Source organism: Lissotriton vulgaris, chromosome 11, assembly GCF_964263255.1.
Source record: "Lissotriton vulgaris chromosome 11, aLisVul1.2, whole genome shotgun sequence".
Classification (NCBI taxonomy): Eukaryota; Metazoa; Chordata; class Amphibia; order Caudata; family Salamandridae; genus Lissotriton; species Lissotriton vulgaris.
In genome coordinates, this window is record NC_141699.1 from 143,513,433 (window position 1) to 143,526,934 (window position 13,502).

The 13,502-nt window shown below is 53.8% G+C and overlaps 1 protein-coding gene across 1 annotated transcript in view; it reads right to left on the reverse strand.

Annotated features, from left to right (window-relative positions):
* KNTC1 (kinetochore associated 1) overlaps positions 1-13,502 on the reverse strand; it is a 926,084-nt gene that overhangs the window by 236,709 nt on the left and 675,873 nt on the right. The window lies entirely within an intron of this gene.

The window sequence follows — 13,502 nt, forward strand, 5'->3', positions numbered from 1 at the left end:
TGAGTGCCTTGTTAAAGGCAGAATAGGTTCCTGACTTCTTTGTCCAGGAATAAGGACATCAGTAAGGATAGCTGTTTTGAAATCTGTTATAGGCAAGGTGAGATCTAGCACCTCTTCCGCCACCCCCACCACCCCCCCTATTGCTGTGTGACGGCACCTCCTGACAGTTTGGGTTTTACTTCATACCTGCCTAAACAAACCGACTAGAAGGTTTTTGTAGGTTCTCACTTTCAAGCCAACCGTAAACTGAGCAGGCCTGTATGGGTAGCATTGAATTAAAAATTATATTCATGAACAAGTAGAGACCCCAAGCTAACTCTACACCGGTCTCTCCCTACTGTGAATAATATTGTTTTTCACGGCAAACTATCATCACCCTCCAACTCAGGGGGTCGCGTTCCCCTCCCCAACCCCCCCCCCCCCCCCCAATTGTTAACGCCATGACAAAGGCCGTTTTATACATACATTTTATAAATACATTTTATAAATAAACATTGGTGTAATAATTATTAAAACATAATGACTCGTTTCCCATTGATGACTTTGTAGTTTGGGGTTGGAATCGATCACGGAGTAATACCGCGACATACCCAAATATGGCCGCCACACTTGCCAATCGATGGCACCCATAGTCAAACCCTGCTATACTTCCCCCGACATTGGCCTCCTTAATGTAAATATCATGAGAAGGGCCAATTCCTAATGAACATAAGGAATATCCATAGATAGAATATTTATTTATTTATCAGCTTTCCATCTATGACCTTACTATTTTTGGTCAATTCTGAACGCGGATGACTACCGCGACTAAACCAATATGGCCGGCACACTTGCCAAACTGTGGCGGCCGTTGTACAACACCCGAGCGGTCTATGCCTGCCGCCAGAACACGCGGCAAAACAGAACACGGAAGCCTTTTAAAGCTCCCCTCGCCACAGACACGCTAAGATGCGGTCCGGTGGGGAAGCTAAGTAGGTGTTCGTGTGCGGCATCTCCAGACTTGAAGTAAGTGTACTTTCTTCCTAACAGGTCCTGCGTCAACCGAGGGTTTACACATAGATACAGTTCCCTTAATAACTGAGGTCCCCGTTTTCTTGTCATTCACAGCTTTCGGTCCTGACGAGAACTCCAAATTTGAGGAGTTTGAAACGCGTAGACCCTTGCATATATCGTTTCTTACGTGGAAACCATAAGAGAATTGAACTATTTGTTTGATCAAATTGATTCTGAGTTAAAAAACGTATATCTATGGTTTCTTCTCTATGAAATGTATATAATTGTATAAAAATGTACTCCTTTTCAGATTGTTAGCAGTGTGACTGTGTGTATAGTGTGATTGCAATGTCTTTTGGTATGAATGGTGTAAAAAAAGTAAGTAGTGGCATGTTTATTGTTTGTATTGTGTAATTCCTTTTGTGCTTCAAAAATGTTGATAAAACAGAAAAATGTTTTGAAAAAATATAAAAAGAAGAATATTGCAAATAAAATGCAAATTGAAATGGATTAAGTTTGTGATAAGATTCCTTGATGCATAGAGTTTTGATCATGTGCAGAGTATAGGACTGTGAATTTATGTGGCAGTATTGGCATTGATTTTTGTAATAACCGAGGGTTTAGGCAGAACCCTCCGAAGCTTAATAGAACCATTACCGAGCATTTTTTTAAAAACTGCAAATAATTATAGCCGCTTCTCTTCCCTTCCATCCTTACATGATAGTATTCTTTCAAAAGGAGACGCCGCCCCCACCCCCCCAGAGACCATGAGGTGCTATTACGCACATTGACAAGTAATGATTCTTGAAAAACTAATCGAATTTTTTTGTCGTGTGTGCGAAATAATGTGTGTGTTAAAACTGTCATATTAAGTCCTGTGTTGTTTTTATGTGTGAATTCACGACATGTACCACCACTTGTGTTTATTATTCTTCTAGGCACAATCACTGGAACATTGAAAGCTTGCACGCACCAATATGGAGCAAACCACCCATATTGACATGCAGCATGGAGAAAAATTGTGTACCCCCGCTCAGAGGAGAGGGGTTTATATCTAATGTTTTTCCATTTATATATCAGATATACTACGAGAAATAGGAATCGTATGTATTTATACGCATGCTTTTATTAGTAGCAGCGTTCACTGTTTTTTCCTTATCTTTAATTTCCTATTAAGGTTCAAACAGGAGTGGCAAGAAGAGCTAGGGGAAGCTCGAAACATGTCGACCATACACGGATTCCCTTCTCATTATAGATTGGTACACAGTTACCCAATTTTTAACCATACCCACCTAGGAGAAGGAATAAAAATATTTTAGTCCCACTAGCACGGTATTTTTATATCACCAACACCCACTCCACTTCACATTGCACTACACATAGTCCTCCACAAAAAAGTGCTCCTACGTAATTCCACAAGTCGTAGCACGCCCCAGTTCGTATAGCGCTGGGATGGCCCCAATGATGAAGCATGTCACCGTGGGGAAACCCTGGTGAGTGAGGGGACTCAAGAAAGACATTTTTCTTTCTTCTTGGCTTTTTTCTGACCACATCGGCCAGTAGCCTCAACCACGAACTAGGTCTTAGAACCCAATATTTTGGGTTTTGTTTGATTATATGTCTTTTGGAGGGCGACCTAGTTCTGTATCCTCCTTCTCCCTCCATTATATGTACTGCCTTTCTGTCAACACATGCAAGTATCACACCAGGAGGCAGCTGGTATTATTTGATATGAGGGCAAGGCTGACAGATAAAAACATTGACTTGATGAATGTGTCCCTGAGTTTCGATCCTGGCATGGTGGTCGGAAGCGCATTGGGGTTTAAAGTGGATGCTTGCAACACCAGGCCCTTTAAATTCTATGAGGAAATCAGGATCCGCAGGGACAGGCCTATGTCACCTTTTCACCGGTCTGTTAACTGGAGGGAAAGATCCTGACTTTGTCCTGGTGTCCACCAGTAGATCAATGAGTGCATTGTTAAAGGCAGAATAGGTTCCTGGCTTGTTTGTCCAGGAATAAGAACATCAGTAAGGATAGCTGTTTTGAAATCTGTTATGGGCAAGGTGAGATCTAGAACTTCTTCTGCCACCCCCACCACCCCCCCTATAGCTGTGTGACGGCAGAGGATGTGAGAAGTTGGCCTGGTATATACTGTCCACTATTCTAGTGGGCATCTTGCACCAGCCCAAACGACCTTATTGATGGTAGGTTTAAAGACAACCTATATAGAAAGCTATCCTTGTGGTAGCTGTGGAGAGTAGCCTTCAGGCTAAGTCGTGAAGGAATGCAAAGCAGCTTGTTTTACCTCACCCAGGGAAGCCGGGTGCATAGGTGTCTTTTTGTGTCGGGTTTCCTCATCATTTTCTATGGCGAGCTGCGGAAAAGTGCTGCAGGCGATCAAGTGGAAAGTGTCTGGATGGCTCCAAGGGTGGATCGGAGATCTGTAGAACCTGAAAGCAGAGGGCACAGAGTCCGGGTCACTTGCCAGTGACCAGGAAGGCGATGAGAAGATGCCCAATAATGTCGGGTGATTTCAGGTGCAGAAGGCGAAGCTTGACTCTTCAGCCACGAGGTGTCGACGACAACTAGGAGCTGGATTCGAGCTGTCCAACGTCAGATGTCGAGTGCTGCGGTGTCAGTATCCGGTTTGGACCCAACAAGCCTTGGCAACAGCAACACACGCAGAATAAAAAGATTGGCTTCGGAGTAGACCAGCAAGGTCTGAGGGAATCACCCTTTGAAGGGGAGTCAGGGCACGTCTGGAGCAACCAGGGAAGCCCAAGAAACAAAAGAGTTACATTCGCGGGGACCCACCAGTCGACGGACCAGGGATCGCCAAGGGGCCTCGAGCAGAAATGCTAGAAGCGGACCCACGGAACACTCGTGGAGTGTAGGCTCACAATCTTCGGTGCAGATGGTGCTCAGGGCTTGGACTACGAGTAGCCCAATACACAACTTCGGGAAAGCTCAGAAAGTAGGTGCACTAGCAAATGTGCACGGTGTCCAGGAGTTCCGGTCCTACGTCTCTCGTGATGGCTGCGGGTCTCAGCTTTGCTGGGATCTCGTGTCGGCCTCGGAGATTCTGGAAGTCTGTGTGCTGTGCCGCAAATCCTTCGGGATCCGGCAGGAGCCTTGGAAATGCAGACAGGCAAGATGCTTCTTTGGTGCCTGACTGAACAGGGGGGTCACTCCTTGACGCCAAGGAAGATTCTTTCGTCTTCTAGTCGAAATAGAATGTTGAAGTTCCAAGATATATGTTGCAGAGTTTCGTCCAGGGTAATCTAAAGTCCTAAGGACTGAGTTCCTATACTCATACTAAGTTTAGGGGTTGGACTTACTCTAGGGTCCCACCTATGGGAGGACCCGGGTGGGGGTGGTTACACTCCTTCCCCTTTGTCCAGTTTAACATTCAAACTGGTTGCAGGGGCGAGAGCCCCTGCAACCGATACTCTCTGAAAAGCATTCACTGAATGCACCAACCCAGCCCCAATACACTAAAGCCTGTCTGGGGAGGTGGTTACACCTCCCTGTGACAGGAAACCTATTGTCCAGGCCTCCCCTGACAGAGTTTCGTCCAGCAGCAGGAGATCAGACTCGGGTCTGTGGCTGCAGCATCCATTTTGTGATGCTGGGGCTCTTTTCAACTTTTACCGGTCAGGTAAGTTTGTACATGTCTTCTCCCGCTAGAAGGGTGGAAATCTACCCCCACCGCCAGGACTGACATTGGGGGGGGGCTTATAGGATTCCAAAGTGTTTGACATTAAACAAGCCATGTTTTGATGCAGCCATTCCAAAGTTAGCATGTACCGCGATGTTCTAATGCACTTAAGAGTATATGGTATGGCTGTATCACAGAACAGCCTCAGAGAATAGATTCTGAAAGCTGATGAGGGGTCCTGCTCATGCATGGGCACCCTCTCACATAAAACCAAGGACTCTGCCTTCAGGATTGTCAAGACCTGCCATAGGAGTGACTTATAGGTTTATATGCGTCTGTCATTAAAGGTAGCTATAGGTAGCCTATATCTTAGTAAGGGGTGCAAGCACCACCATACCCAAGCTGCAGTAGCAGACCTGTGGTGCCATGTTGGAAGGCTTCCCAGGGGTGGCATAATACAAGCTTCAGCCTCTGGTAGGCCTCTGGGGTACCTATGCCCTTTATACCTAAGGTACCATATACTAGGGACTCACAAGGGTAACCCAGTAACCAATCTGGAGTGTACCTAAAGTACATGCAATCAATTTAGAGAGGAAGCAGCTAGGCTGGGGTCCTGGATAGCAGGGCCCCAGCCAGACTAAAGTCGAAAAACAGTGAAACACCAGCAAAAAGTGGGGGTAACCACAGTAAGCAGATCCTTCTCTCCTACAGCGGACTCCTCTATATCATAGCTGCTTTCGGTGAGGATAAGTCAATGTCTGGGGCGGTATCCAGGCCACTGGCATCCTTTAAGTCTAAAAATGTTTTTCGGTATCAAATGGGGTTTCTTCATCCGGGTCAACTTGCAGCTTTGAGGTTTCAAGGTTTGATTGTGAGAAAAAACATGATTGGGGTTGTGCTTCGGAGTTCAATAACACTATCGGATCAGTTTCAGGCATCAGTGATGTCGATGTTGGCTTCAAGGCCCAGGCTGGCAGCCTCAGACGACAAGTCAGTGGTGAGGACAGGGAAGCCAAGCACAGAGAAGGATCTGACATCAACGCGAGATTGAGTGGCATAGTCTGCGTCAGGGATGAATCCGTCCGAAGTAACCCAACTTTAGGCTGCCTCAGATCCTTGGTGCCAGTGAGACCCAGAGGAGAACCAAGTATTGTCTTCAGGCCAGTTTTAAAACTTTTGGGTTGTTACAGCATTGCCGATGGTATGTGGAAGACTGGTACATTTGAAGCAGTGTCAGAATTGGTTCTGAAATTGGGGAACATCTCCGCAGCCTGGAGGTACTCAGGGCGTTGCATGACTTTCAATGGTGGGAATGATGAGGCGATGCACAACTGTTATAGTTCTAGGACTTAGACTTAGCTGAACTCTTTTATTTCAATGATGAGTATTCAAGAAAACTGCCTCAGCAACACATCTGCACTCTTGACTTTGACCGAGACCATGTCTTCTTTGTCTTCCTTTGGAATTCCACAATGGCAAATTTGGCTGCACAGTCGCAGATGGCTATTTTTGCGCAGCAGTCACATGATGCAGTGTGGTCCTTAGAGCCAAGACACCTGAGTAAGACATTGTGGTTGTCTTTCACTAACATCAGGTGATGATAGTCTCAACATGGATTAAACTCTGGGTTTTGGTGGGGATATGTTTCTTGCACACTGGTAAAGCTTCAGGGGAGAATTTTTGTCAAATTGACCAGATTCAAAGGAGCTCCGGATTCGCGTCAGAATTTACTGAAAGAAAGGAACTGACATTAGCAAGCAAAGGTGGTAAAGATATAGTGGCTCTGACATCACATCTGAAGTGGGTTGGATCTCATTGGGAGTCACACTATGCCACCTACCAATGCACGAGGGAATGGCTATTGAAAAGTCTCCAGATCCATTCTAGAGCCATGGGGATTCACAAGGTGAGGAACCTGTGGTTTGAAGTCTCTGTCAGAAACATAGTGTAAAAAAACAAATGCCGGGGGCGTGGCCGAGACAGCGATGTGATCGGACGCGTCTCGTGTGAGCTCCGTCGCCCCGCTGAGTAAATAGCCTGTTTAAGCGACGCCCGGGGGGTTTCTCTTGCCTGGGGGCCCCCCGAATACTACAAACCCTACCAGCAACATCTTCCGGAGGCAAGACCTTCCTGCTGGGACCCCCGCTGCAGACGCCCGGAGTCCCGGGATCCCCGCGATCGGCCTCTGGCCGCCATCTTGCCGCGGGGTTTGCCGAAGAGTCCCCTGGCCCGACTCTCCTGGTACAAAGCTGTTTCCCGAGGCAGGCGAGGAACTGGTGCCTTCCTGGGCCCTTCTTGTGGCGGGCCTCTCCCCGCGGTGCTGGCTGCTGACTGGGCGCATCACCGAGGCTGCCGGCGCCGGGATTTCCCCCCGGCTGAGGAAGCTGCGACCACCCGGGAGCCGAGTCTACGTGAGGCCCCGGCTTGGGCGGGAAAGTGAGGCCGGACCCAGAGTGAACGTCGGGGGCTCTTCCCATACGAGCCCCAGCTCCAGATCGCTCATCCGCCGCTGTACTATCACGGTGAGCTGCAGCCTCTGCGCCGCTCCTTCCCCTTGGCTGTCTCTGGCGGGGCCTGGCGGTGGGAAGGCCCTGCCTCGGCCCTGGTCGCCATCTTGTCCATCAGACCGGCTGCCAGTGGGGCTACATCTGAAGGCGGGTGGCCGGCGCGCACGCCCACGCGATCCCCTGCTTCCGGGCACCCTGCTGGCCTAGTGAGCCTCGACGGAGGGCTGTGGAGCCACCCGGGCGCTGCGGGGGAAGGCCCTGACTCACGCGGGGGCGGGAGGCTGCTTCTTGCCCCAGCCATCTGAGATCCTCGGCCCGTGGGACCCGGACTTTGGCCGCCACGGGAGGACTGCTGTCAAAGGACCTCCACCGCTCCCTCTGCCTACACACCGCCTTGCCTCCCCGGTGGAGCCATCCTGCACACCCACACAGCTCCCCTGCACGCCGGACCCCTACTGCCCAGGCACACCCTGCAGGCTGACATCAGGCCAGTCCGGCCTCAGGCTTGCGGAGGCCCTACCACATCCTGCCATCTCCTGCCTCGTGACCTAGGCCCCTGCTTGTGGGCCCTGGGTTGCTGGATCACCGGGACACCTGGGAGACCTCCCTCGGACTCCTCTCTACCGCGGACCGGGGGCTGCACGCAACAGCTTGCGCCCCCCCCCGGCTATCCTTCGCCGCCCCGAGCGGACCATGACTCGTGGCAAAGGGAACAAGCCGGACCCCCCAACGGCGGCGACCAGAAGTGCGTCGGTGGCTTCCATGTGGGGCAAGGCGGGCTCGCCGCCATCTTCCGGAGGCCCCTCAACGACAGGGGGGAAATCCCTGCCGCCTGCTGACTCCCCCCCCAGTGACTCAGGCCTTCATGTCCTCCTTCATGGCGGACTTAAAGTCCGAAATCGGATCCCTCAGGTCGGAGGTGCACTCGTGCGTCAAAGAGTTGCGCAAGGAAGTTACCGACCTCGGCGACCGGGTTGACGGCCTGGAGAAGACGGTTGACTCCCGAACCGAAGACCTGGAGCAGATCTGGCAGAGGGTGGCGACCCTGGAAGAGCAACATATCCAGCTCCAGATCAAGCAGGAGGACCTGGAAAACAGGGGACGACGCAACAACCTTCGCATACGGGGTGTGCCACTCGGAGAAGAGGGGACTAATACCATGGCCTACGTGGCCCTACTCCTGCACGCGGTGTGGGGTGAGGAGGACGCCCCCCCACCGCGCCTTGATCGCGCACATCGTGTCTTTGGGGCGGGGAGCAAGGCGGGCCTCCTGCCCGACATTGTCACCAGGCTCCACTACTTCACGGAAAAGGAGGCCATACTAAAAGTGGCTGGAGACCACCCGGACCTGCGGTATGAAGGCCACAAGATCCAGATCTTTCAAGACTTGGCTCCCACCACGCTCCACAGGAGGAAGGTCTTCTGCCCGATCACGGAGAGACTCCGGGCCCTCAACGTTTCTTACCAGTGGGGGCACCCCTTCGCCCTCATCTTCCGGTGGGAGGGTAAGCGACGGTCCCTCCGATCCTACCGAGAAGCGGCGCAACTGCTTGATATGCCGGGGTCCCCGGATCACAGCCCATCCCGCTCTCACCCCCCGGAGAAGGCCCCTCCGCACCCAGACTGGTCCACGGTGCGCAAACACCGCCGGACCCCCCCAGTGGACAGCCTCTCCGCCTCGCAGACCAAGCAAGACATTATCGCTCATATTCGCTCCCTCGAGGACGACCGTGAGGATCAGGCCTCCCAGCTTCTTGTCTCCGGCGCCGAAGGAGGGGACTGTCCCTCAACTCCGGACAACATCTGAACTTGCTCAGAGAGACCCCTGTTGCCCTGAGCAAGTCCTCGCCACCTGGCCACTTGGACCTGTCCTACCATGCCTCGGCGACCCAACCCTGCAGTTCCCGGGACTGGGGCCCCCCTCCCCGCTGGAGGGTTGCCCCCGTGCTTCTCGCCCCCTCCTGTGAGGGTCCAGTGGTACAGACAATGGGCCTCGCCCCTATCGGGCCCCACTTCACAACGCCAAGCTTCGGTGCCCACTTGACGGCTGGTCCGAACCTGAGGACCCCCCGGCTCGACACACCCCCGGACTTTCTTGTGACAGCGGGGTGGACGGGCTGCGAGACGACCAGACTTCATTTCACTCACCCAGATCTCCGCTCCCTCCCTTTGTCCCGTAGGAAGTGACATTCCTGTGTTCATCCAAACCCTCGGGTAGAGGATGTCCGGTACCTGGGACAATGCACAATGGCCCTGTTGGCCTGTTTTGGTTACACTTCTTCTTTGCGCCTTTTATCTTCCTTCTCTCTCTTCTCTTCCTACTTTTCTCTCGCTCTGCCCTCTCTTCCTGTTCTCTCCCTGCGCTTGTGGAGGGGTGGCATGGTGGGACCTACGGGGGCTGGCACGCTGGAGGCGAGGTGAGGCTGCCGCTGCCCTGTTTGCGGGGGGGTTTGCTACGCTGGGTCTTGCGCGGCTCCACTCCCCCTTAGTGCTATGACAGCGAACATCCCTACCCCCTTGAAGGTCCTCTCACTCAATGTCAAAGGGCTCAACTCCCCCCAACAAGCGGAATCAGGTATGGCGCTACCTCCTACATCACTCCCCTGACATTATCCTCCTCCAGGAGACGCACCTTCTAAAGGGAGACACCAGACGCATGGCGCACCCTAGATACCCCACACAGTTCTGGGCATCCTCTGACACCAAGACAGCGGGGGTGGCAATCCTCTGCAGGGCTGGCATTAGACGGGGACCCACGAAACCCTTCAAGAGCGCTGACGGGCGTTTCCTCCGAGCCACGGTGCAGGTGGGTTGTGTACAGCTCACCCTAGGATGTGTATATGCGCCCAACCAGTCGCAGGACAAATACCTCCAGACACTCCTGCGGGATCAGTTCCCATCGGGCGACCCTAAAGTGATCCTGGGCGGAGACTTCAATCTAGTATGGGACCCCGAGCTGGATCGTGCGGGGGCCTCCTTCAATGGCGCGGGAGCAATGTCCTCTACCCTTAGAACGCAGCTTACAGACCTGGGACTCGTGGATGTGTGGCGCTACCACAACCCGGGGACCCGGGACTACTCCTTCTATTCACATTCCCATCGGACATACTCCCGAATCGACTATCTCTTCACCTCCCTTGAATTGTCCCGAGATTCCTTAGCTGCCGCTATATCCGACATTTCCCTATCGGACCACGCCCATGTGGAACTTTTGCTACAGGACCCCCTGGCCCATGCCACTCGTGAACGCAGATGGGTGCTCCCGCCGAGAGTCCTTCGGGACCCGGAGGACGTCGCCAGCATCCGTGACGCCATAGACTCGTATTTCGCTGTTAACGACACCCCTAACTTGCCCTTTCATACGGTCTGGGATGCCTTCAAGGCCACCATTCGGGGCCACATCACTTCCCTGGCGGTGGCGCGGAGGAAGGAGGCGTTCAAGATGGAAACCGACCTGGCTAGCGAGATCAAACAAGCGGAGGCCCGGGACCGGGACTCCCCTTCACGGGCGTCTAAGAGAACTCTCGCCAACCTCAGGGGGCAACTCCGCACTCTGCGCACCAACAAGGCAGAACACTCCCTGCTGGCGCTCAAACAACGCTACTATGAAGGCGGGGACAAAGTTGGCCGCCTGCTGGCCGGCAGGCTGCGGGCACGTGCCGCTAGGGCCCACATCACCAATGTCAAGCGGCAAGACGGCACCTGCGCCACCTCTGAGAAAGCCAAGCAGGCCGCCTTCGTCGCTTACTACTCTTCTCTATATGCTGAGGAGCCTACCTCTGCGGAGGCACGGGAGGCCGTTCTTGCAGATTTCGAGGGGTCTCCACTGTCCCCGGCGTGTGCAGCTACACTAGAGGGCCCCCTGCAGGAGGAGGAAATAACAGAGGCTGTCAAAGACCTTCCCACTGGGAAAACCCCGGGACCGGACGGCCTGCCGTTGGCCTTCTACCGCCTGTTCCTGACCCAGCTCCGCCCGCACCTGCTGCGGCTATACGGTTCCTTCTCTGACACCACTGGCCCGTCCCCCGATATGGGCCTGGCGGGAATTGCCCTGATCCCCAAGCCTGGGAATGACCCCGATCTGTGTGCCTCCTATCGCCCCATCGCCCTCCTGAATACTGATCTTAAGATCTACACCAAGATCCTGGCCAAACGGCTGGACCCGTACATGCCGGGATTAGTAAACCCGGACCAGGTGGGATTTATACGGGATCGTCAGGGGGCCGACAACGTTCGCAGGCTGGCACACTTAGTGGGGAAGGTGCAGCATTGGGATATACCGGCTTGCCTCCTCTCGCTAGACGCAGAAAAGGCCTTCGACCGGGTCGACTGGACCTTCTTGCGGGCGTTCCTCCGGAAACTAGGTCTTGGCCCTAACATGATCTCCAGGTGCATGGCCCCTTACCTCGGACCACAAGCCAGAATTCGGGTCAACGGCCAACTGACATCGCCGCTCTCGATTCACAGGGGCACGAGGCAGGGATGCCCGCTTTCGCCACTCCTGTTCGCCCTAGCGGTGGAGCCGCTGGCAGAGCTGATTAGGCGCACTCCTGACATTCATGGAATCCCCCACGGGGGGCGCACCAACAAGGTAGCGCTGTTCGCGGACGATCTGATTCTTACTCTTACGCGCCCTCGGGACTCTCTCCCAACGGTGCACAAAGCCCTCTCACTGTTTGAACAAGCCTCCGGCCTTAAGATTAATCACACCAAATCTTGGGCACTTAACCTCACCATCCCCAAGGAGGTCTCTTTCCTGAAGGGGGTCACACCCTACCGTTGGGCGGAAGATCACATTAAATACCTGGGTCTGGACCTCACACCCCACCTGGATTCGTGGTCCTCGAGGAACTGGGCATCTTGCCGCAAGGAAGTCCTGGCGGACCTGCGGAAATGGAAGCCCTTGATGATTTCCTGGTTGGGGCGGCTCAATGCGGTCAAGATGTCGGTCCTCCCCCGTATTCTATATGTTTTCCAGTGCCTACCCACCCCGATCCCGCTCCACTGCATCAGGAATCTCCAACGCGACCTCACGTCCTTCATATGGGGTGGCAAGCGACCCCGGTTTTCGCAGAAAGTCCTAATGGAACCGAGAGACAGGGGCGGCCTCGCCTGCCCGAATCTCCTCCTCTACTACTGGGTGGCGCATCTTCGGTTCGTGATAGAATGGGGTGCACGCGAAAGCGACAAGCACTGGTTCCACATGGACCGGGTGGTCACGGGGCGCACCATATGGGACCTGCCTTGGCTACCGCGTGTGGCGCGCTCCAGAAGTGCATACATGGCGGTCCCCACGAGGACGGTTCTTGACGTGTGGGACAGAGTGGCAGTGTCCAAGGGTCTAACCACGTTCCCCTCTCCACACACCCCCATTGCAGGTAATCCGCACTTTCCCCCTGCTGCCCGGACCCGAGCTTTTGAGAGCTGGACACAAGGGGACTGCAGGGTTGTAGGAGACCTCTTTCTTGGAGGGTCACCTAAATCATGGCTAGACTGCAGGGAAGAATTTAGCCTCCCTTTAACCGCCAGCTTACAGTATGCTCAACTGCGCCACTGGACTTCGGGAGACGACATGTATCGGGCTGCTACCAGGGCATACACTCCATTCGAGAAGAAGGCACGCTCCCTCGGGGGACTGAAACGACTCATCTCCCAGATCTACAACATCCTGCAACACCCCACCGCTCCGCCCGCGCATCCCTACCAGAGGCAATGGCAGTCGGCGACTGGCGCCGATATCACACCTTCTCAATGGGCCCGGCTGTGGACTGACATCCCTAAAACCTATCGCAGCATCCCGCAGAGGGAAATCGCATACAAGATGCTAACGCAATGGTACTACACCCCCCTGAGACTCAGCAAAATGTTCCCCACTTCCTCGCCGCTGTGCTGGAGGTGTGGCACTGCGACTGGCGACTTCGTACACATCTGGTGGTCGTGCCCTGCCCTAGCTGTCTTTTGGAAGGAGGTCCTTAGTCACATTAAGAAGGTGTTGGGTTTTCCCCTCCCTGAAGAGGTTTGCACGCTCCTGCTGGGCATTCGACCCCCCACACTTAGGGCCCTCACGCGCAGCGACTGGATCCTCACCCTTCACATGTTAGGCGCTGCTAAGCAACTCATTGCTCTGTACTGGAAGCGGGCTGAGGCACCGCCGATAGCCTCCTGGTTTGTGCGCCTCTGGCAGGTCCTGACTATGGAGCTGCTCACGGCGCGGATACAATCGAGGGGGGTGCGCTTCAAGGCAGTGTGGGAACACCTTGTGCGCCATTTGTGCTCCATCAGCTATGCCCGCCACATGCCTCCCAGGCTTCGCGCTCTGCAGTTATTTGAGGACGCCCTCATC